The sequence below is a fragment of the Euprymna scolopes genome, chromosome 46 (genome assembly GCF_053919585.1).
Source record: "Euprymna scolopes isolate OS-2025 chromosome 46, ASM5391958v1, whole genome shotgun sequence".
Lineage (NCBI taxonomy): Eukaryota > Metazoa > Mollusca > Cephalopoda > Sepiida > Sepiolidae > Euprymna > Euprymna scolopes.
The window spans coordinates 146,482,360-146,502,365 of NC_136527.1; the positions used below are offsets into that span (position 1 = coordinate 146,482,360).

At 38.3% G+C, this 20,006-nt stretch overlaps 1 long non-coding RNA gene across 1 annotated transcript in view; it reads right to left on the minus strand.

The window, feature by feature from the left end:
• Window positions 1-12,571, minus strand: part of LOC145270684 (uncharacterized) — a 28,737-nt gene extending 16,166 nt beyond the window's left edge. Inside the window, exon 1 of the long non-coding RNA XR_013865512.1 lies at window positions 12,310-12,571. This is a non-coding gene — a long non-coding RNA (uncharacterized LOC145270684). The remainder of the gene's footprint in view (window positions 1-12,309) is intronic.
• Window positions 12,572-20,006: the final 7,435 nt, after the last annotated feature.

Here is a 20,006-nt window from a genome sequence, read left to right on the forward strand (position 1 = left end):
TGATAATAATAATCTATATATTAATAATAATAATAATAATAATAATCCATATATTAATAATAATGATAATAATAATAATTATAATAATAATATAATATTAATATAATAATAATCTAAATATTAATAATAATAATAATAATCTATATAATAATAATAATCTATATATTAATATTAATAATAATAATAATCCATATATTAAAAATAATAATAATAATAATAATCTATATATTAATAATAATAATAATGATAATAATAATCTATATATTAATAATAATAATAATCCATATATTAATAATAATGATAATAATAATAATGATAATAATAATATATATATTAATATAATAATAATCTAAATATTAATAATAATAATAATCTATATAATAATAATAATCTATATATTAATAATAATAATAAAAATGATAATAATGATCTATATATTAATAATAATAATAATAATAATAATAATAATAATAATCCATATATTAAAAATAATGATAATAATAATAATAATAATAATAATCCATATATTAAAAATAATGATAATAATAATAATAATAATAATAATAATAATAATAATAATAATAATATGATAGCATGTATGTTCTTTTATGTGTCATGCTTTCCGGCAAATTTCACACACGCTATCGTACAAGATGAAAAGAAGCTGAAATATTAAGAAGGTATCAATTATACCAGTCATTATAGGGGCAACAGGGCTAATGAAAAGAATTTCAAAAAATATCTGACGAATATACCCAGTGAACAAAGTGAAAGAGAACTTCAAACAATTGCACTTAAAGAAACTGTTAGAATCTTAAAAGGATCTCTCAGTTGGAGTAACTAAACTAATGGGAGAATGTTTGGCATCCGGTAGAATGCCCCATCCCCAGGAAAAAACAAAGTGATAAGAAAATTAAAACATAGATTATGCTAATGTGAGTTAATGGATTTGGTGAATGTTTAATGAGATACCAGGCATAATCTCCTCCTTATTTTCAAGAAGAGGGGGGATGACAGTCTGACGTGTTTATTTCCAGTGATGATGTCATTATCTTTTGTTAAAATAGATGCATATAATATAATATGATGTACTGCATTGACATAAGATGTCATATTCCAAAAATCACATGGATGTACTACTGATTCCAAAATCAGATAAATTGATCAATGCACGCTAAGCGCTTATTTGTAATATTAAAAAAAATCACGTAAATATATCAAGTAGTGGAATACCCAGCCTCGCCCGGGATCAAATAGGATAGGTGGAAGATTTATACTAGCTGAATATGCAGCGTCTCCCGGGATTGGATAAGATAAGTGAAACATATATACAATAAGAATAGCTTGAATTGATCGGTGTGTTTGCAATGAAATAATCAGCCCATATAATATATGAAAGTTATTATTTTTGTAAAGGATAGGGCGATAATGCGTCAAAATAATGAAAAATGATTGTCGAAAATAGTAACATATCCAAGAATTATGAAAAATGATGAAATATGTGTGAATGGATTAGTGTGTTTGTAATGAAATACTAAACCCATACAATTTATTAAAAAAGTTATTATTTTAGTAAGGGAGCGATAATGAGATAAAAATATGAAAAATAATTGTCGAAATTAGGAACATGTACAAGAATTATGAAAAATGATGAAATACGAGTTAATATTGGTGTGCTTGCAATGAAATAATCAGCCCAAACAATATATCAATGTTATTATTTTAGTAAGAGGGGGGGAGCGATAATGTGATTAAAAATTATGAAAAGTGATTGCCACAATTAGTAACATAGTCAATAATTATGAAAAAAACCCTAAATGTGGGTCCAAATTATGTCAAAATTAACATATCCAAAGTAGAATCAAGAATTATGAAAAATGTAAGTTTATTCATTGGTGTTTTCATAATGAAATAATCAACTCAGGCAATATACCAAAGTTATTATTTTAGAAAGGAAGGGGGGCGATACAGTTTAAACAAAAGGGCTTGAATAATATGATGGTGTCTTCATTCGTGCTGAACGCCCACAGAATGTCCAGAAGCAATATATTACATATGAAAGATGTCTCTCTGGAATTTCCACAGGTAACACTAGTAATAATAATAATAATAATAATAATAATAATAATAATAATAATAATAATACCAGATGTCGGCATATTTAACAAGAAAGAAAAATCCTGTCAAATCGAAGACTTTACTGGTCTAGTTCACCACAGGGTGAATATTAAAGAAAAGGAGAAACGGAGCAAATACACAGAGCTAGCCAAAGAGCTGAAAGGGATATGGAAGATGAAGAAAATCAAAATAATACCTATAATAGTAGGAGCACTAGGAACAATCCCAAAAAAGTTTGAAAAAGAATGGGAGAAATTGGAATCAGTGGAATGACTGAAAAAAATACAACGAACAATGATAATGAAAACAGCTGAAAATGTGGAAAACCCTTAAATGTGGAGATTAACACAAACGAACCAAAAGCGTAGACCAGACTGCTAGAGACAAAACATGAAGCACTACATGGAACCATGCATACATATAAGTTCTCTAACTCCATACCCAACCGCCTTTACATCACCGTTTTTTCTCCTTCAAAAAAAGAGCAAAACCAAATAGGCGAGTAGTCAAGGAGGAAAGAAAAACCGAGAAATGAGCACTGACCAGACCTCCACTGTATAAGTGCGATTAGAACTGGGACCTTGGGAAGACTTATTGCCACTCAAATTCCAGTAAAGACCAATGGTCACTGCCAACGAGAAATCAATGGAAAGCAGCTGTTGTGATAATGCAAATTCATTTGCTAATGTTATCGAAAGAGGTGGAGAGTACTAGAAAATCTGGAGGACTTGTTGTCACTCAGATTCCAGGGAATATCACAGACTGTATTCAATGAGATCTTTGATAACCTGTGTGAAAACTCCTTATGAGCCCATAATAATAACTCCTGACACAGTTTGAAAGAGCTTAACTTAAAAAACTCAGATCTTTCAGACCATGTTTATAACACAGTGCGCAAAGGCATTGGTTCAATGCATGTATGCAAGTTAATTCACAAGAGCCCACCATCACATGACATTTTTTTTTCAGATACGCTTTTGTAGGGACCCCCACTTCAACAGGAAAACTTTTTTAAAAAAACTCAGATCTTTCAGACCGTGTTTATAACACAGTGTGTAAAGGCATTGGTTCAAGAGCCCACCATATAAAAATTTTTTCAAGAAAGAAAACGGGAACTTGTGCATTACTGTTAGTTGGATAATATATTTGTTTTCATTTTTAAAGAACCTCTTTTAAAGGAGTCAATTCAAGAACACCCCATTCAAAAGATTTGCGTAACTTTTAGTTAAAGAATAAAGTTATTATTTAGAAAAGCATTCAAATAATGTACAAGTAGTTTAGAACTTCAGAAATTAAAAAAAAGAGTTGTTGGTTAGGGTTGAAAAAATTGTACCATCATAAAAACAGATCAAATAAAAATTGTCTTTTAAAAATACACTACTCACACGCACACAGAATATGTTTCTGTTATACAAAAAATCGAAATAAAAACAAAATATTTTTGTAAATCTTTACTATCTAACCCAGCATAGTTTTCCCCCTAAATCTTCAATTTGTACTTTTTGGAGGTTTTTATATTTCAACAACCTTAAAATATACTGAAGTAATTAAAAAATAATATATATTTTAGGTTTTAGAGTAGGAGATCTCTTTCCTATATAAATTAAACATAAAATGAACACTGACTTCATGGCCAGTTAGTGATCAACCAGGCATGTAATTAGATACAATTTTTAATTTTTCAGCAATTAGGGGGTGGCGAATATATATTTCGGTTTTCTTACGTTTCTGAAGGAGGATAAAATCCCATGTGTTGTTAACTATTCACCAATTTTCACCAACTAATTTATTAAACAAAAGATACTGTAAAAATATTGTTCCCATTTACTTGCCTCCCCACGAGAGCAGAGTAAGACATAAGGTCGGTTTTTAATGTGGGGAAAATCCAGCTCCTCAAAAGCGGGCACTCTAAATAGGAACAAAAATAACAAAAATAAAAACTGCCTCAAGTTAGAAGGATTTCTGCTCCACTGATCAAGGTAAAAAAGGTGAAGTGTAGTATCAGACCAGATACTACACTTTCCTCCTAGCCAAAAGACCAAGAAATGTACAGTAAAAATTATGTTTGCTTTCTTAAATATTAATATTCAAATTCATATTCGATATTTTACTAAATAGTTTTTATTTTTTGTTTTACATTCTATAAAAATGAAAAGGTTAAATTATTATTAATCAAAATTTTAAAAAGATTTTATTTTATACATTCTATAAAAATGAAGAGGTTAAATTTTGAGTAATTAAAAAATTTTTTAAAAGTTATAAAAATCAAGAGGTTAAATTATTAATTATAATTTTTAAAAAAGTTTTTTATTTTTTGTTTAACATTCTATAAAAATGAAGAGATTAAATTATTTATTAAGATTTAAAAAATGTTTATATATTTTGTTTTACATTGTATAAAAATGAAGATGTTAAATTATTATTAATTAAAATTTTTAAAAGTGTTTATTTTTTGTTTTACATTCTATAAAAAATTATTAAAATTCGGGAATTTTTTTTGCTCATACATTTTTTTGTTGTTCTGTTTTAAATAAAAAGTACATTCACCAATGTTGAGTTGAATGTAATAGTCAAAGAAGCAAGCGCCCACGTGTGTGTGCTTTGTGTGGCTGTACGACTTACCTTCAGGTGGGATCTGAGAGAGAGAGAGATTAAAGATGGCAGCTGTAGCTTTATAAGGTGTAGTCTCATGAAATTGCACAAGATCACACCGCCTACTGCACTAGGTGTATCAGAAATTTCGTGAAAATAGTGAATAATTTCACCCCATCTTTCCAAGCTTATAACTTCTCGAAAAATCTAATTCAAGACTTAATTTTTTGTTTCAATTAAAGAGCAAGGACCAAGGTTTCATTAAAAAAAAAACAATGTGTTTTTTTTTTTTTTAAAAGGTTTTAAACTTCGGACTTTACAAGTAAATTTCTAAAAAAACGGGGGTTTTTTTTGTTTTAAATTTGAATATATTATTTATTGACCTTTTCTCTTCAATTTGTGATATATAAAACTATTAAACATAAATTATTTACTTTTTAATAGAAACTTGAAAATGGGGGGGGGGGCGTGAATTTAAAAAAAAACGTTTGTCTAAAATATTATATTCGGTTTATTGGAAAGAACATAAAATTTCACATTGACCCTGAAAATATCGTAAAAATAGAATCAATAGAAAAATTTTGATAGATTTTTAAAGTTTAAAAATTGAAAAATATTGTTCGGAAAATTCATTACTGTTTTTAAAAAAAATATATTTCTATTACTTTTAAAACAACTTTAATAGTTTATTTTTGAAGTATAATCCATATAAAAAATAAATAACCCACTTTTAACAGAGAAATTACGAGATTTTTATATTTTATTCGCAGTTTCGTGTTAGGGGTGTCAAAAATTCCTACAAAAATTCTGATACACCTTCTACTGCACACATATGAAAATAAAATGCAATCAGTTTTTTTTTTTAAATAAAAAGCCTGTTGGTGAGAGGCAGGCTGGAAGTTGAGAGAGAAAGTTGTAAGGATGAGGACATACATGAATTCTATCTGTAAACTTTTTTTTTACATAGGCAGCACCACTTATCAAGGCCAAGAGGCCATTCGAGGATAATGATTAACAAGTGTACAGTAGTCAATGAGACATAAGTAGCTGAGCAGCGGCTTGGTTCCCAGTTTTAAATAAAAAGTACATTCACCAATATTGAGTTGAATATAATAGTAAAAAAAAAGCAAGTGCTCACGTGTGTGTGCTTTGTGTGGCAGTATAACTGAGAAAGAGAGAGATTAAAGATGGCAGCTGTGGCTTTATAAGGTGTAGTCTCTTGCAATCGCACTGAAAATGAAATGCAGTCAGTTCTTTTTTATAAAAAAAGCCTGTTGGTGAGAGGATAGACACAGGCTGGACGTCGAGAGAGAAAATTGTAAGGAGGAAATACAGTGACGAATTTATTTTTATATAGGCGTCATCACTTATCAAGGCCAAGAGACCATTCGAGGATAAGGGTAAAAAGTGTACAGTAGTCAATAGGACAATATCATAGTAACCGTAGGTAGTTGAAATTCGATAAATTTGTAAACTAAGTGGAATGGTTCATCAAGAACTTGTTTATGTTGGACTTGAATACGCCCATATTGTAGTCAGCTGGAAAGCAGGCAAACGGAAGGCAGTTCCACAGGCATGCAGTTCTAAGAAAGAAACTTTGTTCATGGAATCTATGTTTAGGTTTAAGCACAGACAAAGAGTAGGGGAAAATCACTGATAGTATTTTCAGCGATACGGGTGTTAGGGTTAGGGTTAGGCACAGATAAACAGTAGGGTAAATCATTGATAGTGTTTTCAGCTAGACGGGTGTTTCTCATGAAAGTTTGGCAAGGGGGAACCACAGATCGGAACCCAGACGAGCACCTGCCATGAAAATAACAAAGCAGAGACAGGCTCGAAACATCTCTTCTGTTAGAAAGAGGCTGTAGCAAAGAGAAAGCACATTCCCTACTGGGCTACAAAGCCCACTTTGAACCCCATCAAAGTAGGATAAGGTCTTTCTATTGTTAGAAAACATGTGGTATAGTGCCATTTCGAGCCACAATTAGCACAACCATATGGGAAGCCCTTTTTGTTACGGGGACATTTATCATATGAATGATTTTCCGCAGCACAGGCAATACAAAGGCGCAATTCTTTGCACCTTGATATACGTAGCAAATTTTTTGCATAATTTCTGAAGAACAAAACTTACAAGTTGACATTGATAGTGGGGTGTCACCCCTAGAGGAAAAGTTCTCTAAAGCTCTTTTTGGTGAGTAAGAGCCTGGAACAAATCGATTAGATCGAAACCTGCCATTGCCAGAAGGGGGAGAATACTCCTCCAATCTCACCAGATCCTTGATTAAATTCTTAGACAAGGAAACAATGTCATCAATTCCGGGATAACTATTTCCAGTTTTTCTCATTAATTCTCTCTTTAAAGAAACCGGTAGCTGGACAAACACAATATGACTTATTAATAAATAACCCTGTTCCAAAAAGTCCAACTGGTAGCTATTTTCCAGCTCCAGCAAAGCACACCGGATTTGGTTAAGATAAACTTTAACTTGAGAAAACTGGCTATCCACTTTTGGCCTGGCTGCCAATAACTGCTGAAACATCTGATCCAAAATATTTGGTATATCCAAATATTCTCCCTCCAACAACTGCAAAGCCACAGGAAAATTAGCTTCTGTGGTGGAAAAGTGCTTCACCAAATGTAGAGCTTGATCCTTTAGGCAACTCTTCAACAAGCGAAACTTTGTCAACTCAGAGCGAAAGCCCTCAGCACAATTCCAGAAACCAGCCAAGAAATTTTTGAAGGCGAATCGATCATCAGATGGCTCTCCATATTAGCTCTAAATTCTGGGGCTATTTCACCCCCCAAACTCTCTTCTCGCCTATCTGTTCGACTCCCCTCAAACTTCTCCCTTAACTCGTTTAATTTCTGGAAAGTGTTCTTCCTAAATCGGAAGGCATTATCCAACAAGTCATCATTAGTTTTAAGCTCCACACTCGGAGGACTGTCCAAGCATACAGCTGTCACCTCGTCTTCCAAGTCGCCAAGGCGTTCCAGCCATCCCATTATCATTTCCCGGTGTTCTTGAAAAACTGCCATTGGCAAAGTAGCTTGATCATGTAATCCCCATAGTTCTGTACTAATTTTATTTCTTAGCACAGCTTCCTGCTGTCGGCAGCTGTCTAACTCTAAGGAATCCATAAAAAAAAATTTTTTTCTTTTAAATAAATAAATAAATAAATATTAAATAACTCCAGAAATTCTGGTTAAGCCAAACGAACCCAACACTGTTAGCGATCGTCACAAAAACTGTTAGAAAACATGTGGCTAAATGATGGGAACTTAAAAGCGGCTAGGGCTCGAATTATCACTACAGACAAAAAAAAACTGAACCGTTGCAAACGCCAGTCAACAAAGCAACAAACAGGAAGAAAAAATAATAAATAACGTTACTTCTCTTACCTGCTCTTCAAAGTTGCGACGTTGCTGTTTTAGCATCGCGGCTCGTTGTGCCTGGCAACATTTATATCAATATTAAACGAGACCTTTCATAGGCCCAAGGAAACAAGTAAAGTGTTCTCCCATACAAATAAATTTGTGGAAATAACCTCTCGGTGGAAAAAATAAAATGAAATAAAAAAAAGAATAAAACGAATCCCGGCCGAAATTCACTCTTTGTTAATTAGAGAAAAAATAGTGTCTTTGGCCTTCCCAAAATTTGAATTTCAACGTTAGTCACATCAAAAGAAAATTTTAACATATTAGGTTGGCCAGAGGAAAACAGGAAATAGAGGGTCGTAACATAATTCGTAAATTGTGTCCCTGAGCCAGGATTACCGACCTGTTCCACCGTCTACCGGTTCCAACTGATCTATATATATACACAATCTCTACTCCTCCTGTCATTTACATGTGCTAATTACCCCTTCTACAAAGAAAATAGATAATCCTAACACCCCCCAGAATTGAGGTAAGGAAAATTCTTTCACTATCAGCTCCTGCCCAGACGCAGCAACAGCACTCCATCCCTGGATATACCTGGCTTCAATATAGGTAGAGAAGTGGATCGATAGGATTCCACCATTTTTGCAGCAACCCTGGCAATGGATCCGATGCATGTACTCCACTTCAGATCAGGAGAAAAATCAAGCCCAGAATCTTGTCAAAACATGGAGCCTCCCCAAGACGAGAGCCATTCGTCAATTGATGCCAGATGGGGATCAGGGCGTTGATGATGTAAAGATAGAAGCTTGGTTTTTGATGCATTAAATGTAACTAGCCACCTCTTTCCCCATTCTACCACGTACTTAAGACCAGAGGAGGGAGAATTAGAAAGAATTTGACCATTCACGATCTTTGATGTGCTACCATTTAACTGCAACCAACTAATTTTATAAACAAAAGATACTGTACAAATATTGTTGTTGGCTTTTTTTTAAATGTTAATATTCAAATTCATATTTTATTTTAAAAAGTGCCATCCTATTTATTTATTTTTTTACATTCTATAAAAATGAAATTTAATTTAAAATTTAATTTTAAATCTGGGGAGAGAACGTTTTTTTTACTCATACATTCTATTTTTTTTATAAAGGACACCTCAACTTATTAATGATAAGCTATTCTTAACATGAGAAACGAGGTCCTTGATAACTAATTTGTACTTTCACCTGACAATTGAAAAAAAATCAAATGGAAATTTTAGACAGAAAACGGAAAGTGGAAAAAAATCAAGTATATAACAAATGATTGTTACCAAAGGCAACACCAGTAACTCTTCTACCTACTTGGATAAGCATGTTTTTTATTTTAACTTATTTTGAAGCGTTTAAAAAAGTCGTACAGTCTTATGTTAGAATTAGAAAATTTGGCTGATATAGAACAGCGATCTAGAAAGTTCCGATAATCATTCGACCACGAAATCTTTATCTGTGCCTAAACCTAAACGTAGATTCCATGAACAAAGCTTCTTTCTTAGAACTACACGCCTGTGGAATTGTCTTCTGTTTTCCTGCTTTCCGGCTGACTACAATATGGTTGTGTTCAAGTCTAAAGTAAATAAGTTCTTGATGAGCCGTTCCATATAAGTTATCAAATTTACCAAATTTTCATTACTAATGATTACTATATTGTCCAATTTCTACTGTACACTCTTTAACCCTTATCCTTGAGTGGCCTCTGGGCCTTGATAATGTGGTGATGCCTATGTAAAAAAATAAAAAATAAAAAAAATAAATAAATGTCGCATGTTTTTTATGCGTAACGATTTTTCTTGTATCTTTGGTTTATTACATCGTTAAGAGAAAGTACAGAATAGTTAACAACATATAGGATATAATACTTATCGAAAAAAAAATGTAAGAAAGCAAAAACTGATATAGCTCCACTCTCTTCCTTTCCTCCAACAACAAAAAATGACGGATATTATTTACTACTAACTGGTCATGAAGTGGGTGCTCATTTTATGTTAAATTTATATAAGAAAGTGATTACCCAACTTCAATATTTATTACTTTTTAAAATTCTTTTTGCGGATATTATAAAGCTGTTGAAAAGTAGTTGTCAAAATGAAGTCAACAATTTTTAGGAGTAAACTATGCTGGGTTACAACTATTTTTTCTATATTAAGTTTCTGCTAGTTGGTGATGGCCAATAAATGTGTTTATTTTATGTAAATTTGAAAAAGAAAGTGATCCCCATTCTGAAATTTAAAATACTGGAGAAAACATAAAAATCAAAAGGAATTCTCCAGCGAAATAATAGGTAATGTAGATAATATATACATATATATTGTCGATATTTCCTACCGACGAATGGGGGGGGGGGAAGAAAAGATGTTTAACTTGCAACGAAAAATTACCTAGCTGCTTACAAGCAAACATATTCTTGTAAATATAACGCGCTGTTAACAGTTGTCGTACCGGTCTGATAGATCTCTAACAACGACAAGAACAAACTACAACAACAACAAGCCTACAAAGGTGACTGTTTTTATAGTCTCAATCTCTCGTTCAGCGAGATTGAAACGAGACTGGAATGTCTATTTAAGCTATAAGGAATAGACATCCTATTTTTTTCATTAACAAACACCAGGCCGGCCCGTTCACAGCCATGAGTGTCTTTCCCTTCCCACCGAGCCACCCTCGGTAAGTCAATCAATTTAATTATCACAATATATATATATATATATATTGTTGGAAAAAAAAAGTCATATAACTAAGAGTAGCTAACCTGAAGTGAGGTTGCGAAAAAAATACAATCTTCTTCGCGACCTTCTTCCCAGGTCTTGTAACCACAGTAACATTAAAAAAAATAATAAGGTATTTATTTTCAGAAAATTTACAAGTAAAAAATCAGAAAAATTTGGCACAAGGCCGAAGATGTGGGAGGGGAAAGGACGGTCTTCTCTGACTAGTGCTAACTAATCTAACCTAACTAGTTCCTACTTTCACTCTACTAATAATAAGTGACTCTTCACAAAGGAGGAAGGTTTTTATAACAATTTACCTTACTCTATTAGTATAAATAACCACAAGGCTATTGTTCTTCTTGATTGTTGGAAGACCATCCTCACCTCCGGCAGCTACACTCAGGTAAGCTATGTATTATTCACCACAATATATATATATATATATATATATATATATATATATATATATATATATATATATATATATCGATCTATCGACTCTGTCAGATTAAATAATGTAATTTTAGGATATTTTTTGTGCTTGTTTAAGACAGAGTCGATAGATCGATTTCAAGCAAAAACATTATTACGTACTTAACTGAATTTCTAAAATAGTAATGTTTTTCAAAATTACGAAAATTTCTCAAGTAAACAGTTACTTATATGTTAAATAACTTTTTCGAAAAATGGGGTAAAATTGCATTTTTCGGCAAGACTAGTTTAGGTGGAAAAATAATCTCGAACCCTTTATCACATAAAAGGAACTAATTTCCCTAATCACCGGTACGACGGCGGTACGTTACTATGTCAATAATATATAAACAATATTGGTATTTCAGAAGTTGTTTTTGAAAACAACTTTTAAAAAAAACTTCTTTTTATATTGTTTTTAATAATAATAAAAAGGTTTTCGTAGGTTACAATTACGAAAAGTTCTATTCATATTTAAATGTCTTATATGTTCCGTGTTTTTTTTTTTGTTTTGTTTTGTTTTACACAATGAATACCTTTTTTTAATGAAGGTGCTAGTGCAGAGAGTGATCCGCGCTATTTTTTTAATCGTATTTCCAAGTTTAATTAAAGTTTTATGATATGTTTTTTTTATTCAATTCTAAGGTTGAAGTATAGAATATGTAGAAAACACCCTCCCCTCCCTATGTTAAGAATGGATTTTAAATATAACGTTATTATTTACGTCCGGATCGCTCTCTGCACTAGTACCTTAATGATAAACAATACATAAATAGAAATAATAAATTATCAGACGTTTTAAAGTTTAAGTTTAAACAATATTTTTTTAATTTTTGATTAAAAATTGAATTTTTTTTTTTACTAATACAAAAGCAGTTGTTCGTAATTTTTCCATATCTCTTTTATTGGATTGCAATAAAAAAAAATTTAATGTTTAAAATTATTTTAAAAGTTATTGATTTTTTAAATTGTAAAAAAGTAAAACAAAAAAACTTACCTTACACTCCAATAATTTTTTTTTTTAATCGGGATGAATTCGTTTTTTTTCTTTTGTGTTCAAAACTGAAAATTTCTTTTGTTTGTTAAGATTTGATTAAATTGATACAACTTTTGTTTTGTGTGTTCAATTCATTAAGAAATAAAATATATGAAAATATAAAAGAATCAAAACTAAAAGATGAAAAAAACGATTTAACCGTGAAACTATTTAAAAAGAAAATCAACTGCTAAAGAACAAAGGAGTTACGTCATCATCAGACGGTGTAATCATTATTTTGTTCCTCGTGTAAAGATGTCCGTTCATTAGTTAAGTATGCCGAATTGTTTTTTTATCAAGTTGAGATTATTTTTGTCAATATTTAAGGCTTGTTGCAATTCATTTTGTAAAATTTATTTTTTAAATACCATTTATTAAAAAAATAAAAATTTGAAGATTTATTTTGTAAAATTCATTTTTTTAAATTTTATTTCGATTTGTTCTGTAAAATTATTTTTTTTATTATTATACAATTTATTATATATTGTCGGGATTATTTCACCAACAAGAAGAGGGGGGTAAGAAAAGGAAGTAAGGGCTTGCAACGAAATGGTGACGTTGCTTACAAGCAGTCTTTTCTTTCCTTGTAAAGGTAACAATTAACTGGTAACGTTTGCCGAATGACAGTAACGCGGTAATCAGTCTAAGAGACGCCAACCGACTAGCAAGCTAGGTTTTATTTAGTTTTCCGTCCCCGGCCTTGGCATTATCTACTGCCAAGGCCTCATTTGGGGTACGAAGAAACTTAGGCACTAAGGCCAGTAAGGGGAAGCGGGGAAAAAGGGGTCTTTTCTAGTCCTTAGCTAGACTTGCGTCAGATAGCAAATACTTTATTATAAAACCTACACTAGAGTTTCTATCACGCACTGTTCTGCCTAACATTCTTACCAGGACCTACTTAAAATAACAGCTCCCCAGCTTACGGGATGGCAGGCGACATTCACGCTGTGATAAAAAGAAAAAACATAAAAAACATATAACATTATTTACACAGAACTAAAATGGAAAAATATATACAAACTAAAGGGTATTTTTTTTTTTTTGTAATGGGGGCGAGATGATGGGGAGGGGGGCAAACTAGAATACACCCAAAAAGAAAGAAAAAGAAAACAAAACGTCTATGGGGGCGGGTTAGTAAGGGGACTCTCCCTACCTATTTGCTGGTCTGTCGTGTCCGTGTGAAACGCCCACTGTCTTCCGGTCCTCTTCCCCCCGGGGGGAAAAGAGGTGAAAGCAAGCAGGTCGTTCCCTAGAGGGGAGTGGAGGACCTAGGGAATTATATGAAAAATAAATTAGGGTTGGGGACAACAGGGATGGATGGCGTCTTCCAAGATAAAGTACGTGATGGGCAAAAATAGGCCTGGGACAAAATAAAACAAGTGGACTTTTGGGCATCTTTGGAAGCTCTCCTAGTGCCAATCTATCAAAAAATAAAGAGCTATGGGGACAGGATCAACACGCATACTACCCTAGTCTAGGCCCCACAAAAAGCAAAAGCTATCCACTCTTGGTGGTTACACGCCTATCTAACCTAAAACCTACCCAACTTATAAGGTAAACCTTATATTACTTGTCTTGATGGGGCTGGGTTCCGAGAAAAAGAAACCTCAGCACCCCAGGACCAATACCACTAGGGCGGAAACACAAACTGAAATCTAGTGCCTCGTCGGATGCACAAACTAGTGTGGTGCACCCATCTCCTATGAAAGTCCATGCGGTGCAATCTTTTCCAATCACATCTGATTTTCGTTTTAAGTTGATGCTTAAAACGAACGACCAGATCGTGATCAGAAATGGATTGCTCCCCATGGACAATGTCCAGACGTGAAACCCACGTCACTAACCTAGCCACCGCTAGGATAACTAGAAACACCACCCGTTTCTCCCTGTCAAATGGCGAATCCACATTGTCGACCACGTACGCTAAATCAAGTGGCACCGACTGTTCGGGGTCGATGCGAGCCGTTACCCCTTCGACATACTCCCAGAGACTCCGCACCCCCCCCCCCGCTGCAAAGAAAGAACACGTGTTCTCTCGTCTCCTCCTCATCTTCATCATTGCAGCGTGGGCACGGGGGATAATAGTAATCACTGTCCCTAGAATCCCTGGCTAGTTTGCCAAAGAGTGGCAGCGCGTCTCGGACTAGCCTCCACGTAATTGAAAACTCCGAATTATTTAAATGGCTACTGGCAGGCGCCCAACTCCACAGCGAGAGAACTTCCCCCCTCGACAGATGCAGCCGCTCCACCAGTGGGTCTTTTGCAGTCCCCACCAATAAATCCCTATATAGCCTCCACCTAGGCCGTGCAAGGTCACTGGACCCCGGCAATGCCCTAAGGGCGGCTCGGCATTCGGTCAGGAAACACCTTTCCCCCGCCAGTCTTCTGCGACCTTCAGCGGCAGGGTCGGATATAAGCCATGGGAAAGCTTGCTCCACGACTGGTACCCAGGGCGTTTCCTCCATCAGTGTCCGACTCAGGAATGCCAATCTTTCTGCGTGCTTGTGACTTTGCAGATCAGGCATCCCTAAGCCTCCCTCGCTAAGCTTCTGTGTACAGACCTATCTGCGGACATACGGCTTTCCTCCCTTCCAAATAAGTTTGAAAAGGAGGCACTCTAAAGCCTTACAGCGGTCCGCAGGCAGGGGAAGAACAGATAAACGGTAAAGGATCAGCGGAAACACATACGTAGCACATGCCTCCGCGCGACCTTTCAAGGACAATTTCCTCCGAATCCAAGTCCTTACTGACGACTCGACCTTAGTCTGTACTTCCGACCAATTCTTGTCCAGCTGGAGGTCCGGCCCGAACCACACACTGAGGATCTTTACTGGGCCATCTGTCCAGCCAAACGCGCCTGGAAGCGGGTTTACCCCGGTCCAGGAGCCCAACCGCAGGCCAATGGACTTGCTGCGATTGATCACAGCCCCTGTGACAACTTCATACTCAGCGATCGCCTCTATCACCGCTTTAATGTCGGTTTGTCGTGCAACGAACACGGTGACGTCATCGGCGTACGCGGACACCCTGGCAACTTTGCCGCCAGGCAGAGCTATGCCGCGTAGGACTGGTCTCGCCGCCTTGTCCCTTAATTTGTGAAGGAAGAGCTCCAACGCCAGGACATAAAGCAGAGGCGACAGCGGCCAACCCTGCCGCACCGACCGGGAGACCCCAAAGGACTCCGACAACCTACCATTTACTTGCACCACCACTGCAGGATCACGATACAGGGCGGAGATCCATTTGCGGAAGTCCGGACCAAAGCCGGCGGTTTCCACAACAGCCCTCAGGAACCCATGGTCCACCCTGTCGAACGCCTTGGACTGATCTAAATTGATCAGCGCGGCTTCAGTGTCGTCTTCTACCCCCTCTAAGATCGTGCGAATCAAGTGCAGATTGTTCTGAATTGATCGACCCTTCACAGCATAGTTCTGATCCGGTTCGAGCCGATAACAACCTGCAGTCGGTTCGCAAGAACGCGGGACAAAATCTTGAAATTTGCGTTAAGCAGAGTGATGGGTCTATAGTCGTCTAGATTCCCCCCTCCATGTTGGTTCCCCTTCTTCAGAAGCGTGACCACTCCTTTGGTTACCTGCCTCGGAATTGAGTCCTGGGTAAACCAGTGGTTAAACACGCCCGTCAGAAGGGGCACAAACATGGGCGACAGCCTCAAGAACAGTTCGTAAGGTAAACCATCGAGCCCCGGAGATTTGTTGCGGCCAACCTGCTTCAACGCAGTAATGACCTCACGCTCCGTAACCATCCCCTCGCAGCTAGCCGCTCGGGCCGCAGTAAGGCGGGGCGAGCCAGCTAAATAGCTGCCAAACTCCTGGCCGCGGAGTCTGGGTAGTTTGGTGAAGCGCTCCTCCAAATGTTGCCGAAACCCATTGCAGATCTCCCGTGTCGACACGAGAGAGCGCCCTCCCAGGTTATTCATCTCCCAAATGTACCCATCCGAGCCGCGTCTTAGAGCGGCCCCACGCTCAACAGCGTCAACGTTCACGGCTTCGTTGGAGACTCTTTGTAACCTAGCCCTAACTACTTGACCTTCATAACGCTCACTAGCCAAGCGCTGAAGGTTCCTCTTAACTAGAGCTAGTTCTAGGGAATCCCTCCCTGCCACCGCCCGGGTCAATCTATCCTCTAAGTGCCTTTTGGTCCGAGCCCTAGTTAACGCGAGGCGTTGGCTGTATTGGACACAAAAGCTCCTAATGGTAGCCTTAAGATTAACCCACCATCTACTCTCGGTAACCGCCCCCACTAACTCCCTCTGAATTAGTGATGTCAGCTGCTCCCGGAAGTCGACCGACTCCAATAAGGAGACGTTCATCTTCCAGTAGCCAGCCAACCTAGGCCTATTTCCTAGTTTTAAACGGGCCAACACGAGTTTGTGGTCCGAATAACCTAACCAGTGGAACGTGGGACAAGATAGGAAATCTATATCGCCCCTTCTAATTAACATCCTGTCCAAGTATGTACTTGGACCGGCGGCCGAGCTAGATTGCCACGTCCACATCTCCCTCCCGGGGTGATCCAGACGTCTACTAGGGGTCTAAAGTCCTCGGGAGAGAGGACGTCTAAGGTCTGGCCCAGACTGCCCTTGAGCAGGTCGGGCGTAAGCCGCCCGTTCCTGGCCAGACCCCCCACGTCCAAGGGGAACGTCAGTTTAATCGCCCTATAGAAGGAGGGGTGAACATAAATGGGGACCCGTCCCTCACACTGCTTAACAATTTTTCCTAGAGATGGGTGCTCCTCGTCGATGAGCCTGAAGCCCGGGAAAGTTGTTTTTCCAGCCTCCAGCATCCTCCATAAGGCCTTTGCTCTCCCTCCCCTATTTGGCCGAACGAAGGTGATCAGATTCGGGGCGTCGGCGAAATTGCGGGGGTCTGTTACATCCTTCTTGTCGATTGTGGTTAACTTCTCGAGCTGTCGGAGGTTCTTTTTCTGAGTACCATTCAGGTCTCGGAGAGCGAGTTCAGCATCACAAAGACGCTCCCCAGGCCAAAAAGGATATTTCCTTGTTTTTTCTGTCCTGGAGGGCGCCTTTTCTTCCACAGGCTTCTTTGCCGACGCCGCTTCTTGGTCTTCCGGAGTTGTTCTTTCCAGCTCCGGAGTGTTGAATAGGGGAGGGGTAGGCTGAGCGTCTTCTTGGGTGAGTGATGCTGGAGGCTCAGCTGGTGGGTCCTTTTCCATAGACTCAGGGGGAGTCTCTTCGATATTCTCTTCTGGAGGAAGCTCCTGTGTGACTTCTTGGGGAGGCTCTTTTCTGTCTCTTTTCTCTTTTTTCTTGTTTTTCAGAGTATTCTCCTCCCCTTCCGATTCTGAGGAGCTTGTTGGGAGCTTCCTCTAAGCAGTCGCCGCAACTGCCCTTGGTGTTGTAGGGGCCACCTCCATCTTCTTGCCCTTCTTTGCGGCGACTGTGCTCTACTCGTTCTCCCCCTTCGTCTTCACCGGCTTCTATCCTTCTTCCTTGGGCTGGTCTGTTTTTTTTGGTTGTTGCTGCTGCTTCTTTTGTTGCTGCTGCTTCCTTTCTTGAAGGACAGAAGCGGGGCATGTGTCCGGGCTTCAGGCATTGCCAGCACAGCGGTCTTCTTCCTTCTACGATAACTGCCATGTTCCAACCCTCACATGTCAGCTGAGCAGGGATCTGGTGAAAGTTCTTCCTAACCACCCTAATATAAATCTTGTAGGTCCCCGTGATGATGTTCCGGGGACCTTTGACCGGGTGCACCCCTTCTACCTGACCGAACTGTGATAATGTCGCACCCAGCACATCCTCCCCGATAAAGCACGGGACTCCCAGCACGGTGACTGTTACTCTTCTTCGGGACAGGTACTCAGGCCGCAAGCGAATGTCTTTCCACGTGAGATCCCACGTGGAATGGTATCTCTTGACCAAATACTGGGCTGGAATCTTCAGTTCTCCGATTGTCTCTATCATCTTGTCCAGGGAAACCCCAGTGGGCCCTTTCCTCCGGCGTCAAAAGTTATGAAGGACAGCGTTCTTTCTTTTATGTCCTCCATAGTACCGGGCAGGGTCTTGATGGTGTTTCCCTCGACGTATTCCCGGTACTTGGTCTCCAGCAGCTCCTTGTAATAATCTGGAGTCTTGTTGTTGCCGCTGTCCATCTTCACCCAGGCTCCTGACATCTGGGGTTCCCCTGGTGTGCTGGTCCTGGCTGTCTGCTGTTGTTGTCTTTGTGCTGGCGTTATTGGGGAGTCGTCGCTAGTGAGGGCTGGCCACTCCACCATGCTGGCTGGTGTTGTTGGTTTTGTTTTACTCGAGGAGCACCCATCTATAACGATCACATCCAGAGATTTGGTTTTTCTTAGTTCTCCGGTATCGGTTTTCTGGGGGCTACTGGCTTCTGACTGAACCTGTCTGTCGTCGTCCAGGACCCACCATTTTTTGACGGGTTTCCTTGATTTGTGGGCGGCCCTTCCGCCAGGTGCGCCCTGGACGACATTCTTCAACGAATCCAACCGCTCCATCGAACTTATGTCTACATCGCTGATGCTGGAACTGGGGGTAGCGACCCCCGAAACCGATACCGGAGAGTCACCGGGCGTGACACTCCCCCTTCTTACTGGAGCACCACCGGGCGTGGTGCCCCTTGTTAACGGCACTGGGATATCACCAAAGGTGATATCCCCGGGTTTCGGCACTGGGGTGTCACCGGGTGTGACACCCCCCCCCCCTTCTCGGCACTGGGGTGTCACTGGTTGACACCCCCTTCACCGACACCGAAGGGGGGGGGTGACACCCCCCCCCTTCTCGTCACTGGAGTGCCACCGGATGTGGCACTCCCCCTTCTCTTCACTACACCAGGGGCGTCCCCCATGGTGTAAGAGGCAGAGGCCTGCCTCCTTTTTTGTTGGCCCAGTGCCCTTCACCGACCCGCCGATTCGGAAGCTAGAGGGCCTTCGCCAAATGGCACGTCGGTAACCTCTAGTCCTGCCGGCTGCTTTTTTTTTTTTTTTTTTTTTTTTACATAGGCATCACCACATTATCAAGGCCCAGAGGCCACTCAAGGATAAGGGTTAAAGAGTGTACAGTAGAAATTGGACAATATAGTAATCATTAGTAATGAAAATTCGGTGAATTTGATAATTTATATGGAACGGCTCATCAAGAACTTATTTACATTAGACTTGAAGACAACCATATTGTAGTCAGCCGGAAAGCAGGAAAACGGAAGACAATTCCACAGGCGTGCAGTTCTAAGAAAGAAGCTTTGTTCATGGAATCTACGTTTAGGTTTAGGCACAGATAAAAAGTGGGGGGAATTATTGATAGTGTTTACAGCTAGACGAGTGTTTCTTGTGAAATTTTGAAGATAGATTGAAGCTCAGTCGAACACTTTCCATGAAAATAACGATACATCAGAGACAAACTCGCAACATCTCTTTTGTGAGATAGAGGTTGCAAGGAATTGAAAAGGACATCTCCTACGAGGCTACGAAGTCTATTTTGAACTCTATCAAGGCAGGACAAGTCCTTTCTATCTATCTGCTTAAGTCGGATCCGGACACTGGACAGACCTGAAAAAGAAAGAAAGCAAAAAGACAGTTAGTAGTGCCTTAAGGACTACTCTCCCAAAGAATGGGGTCGGTCCTTTGAGGCTAGACAAGGAAAAAAGCCCTTAAATGGCCAAAAA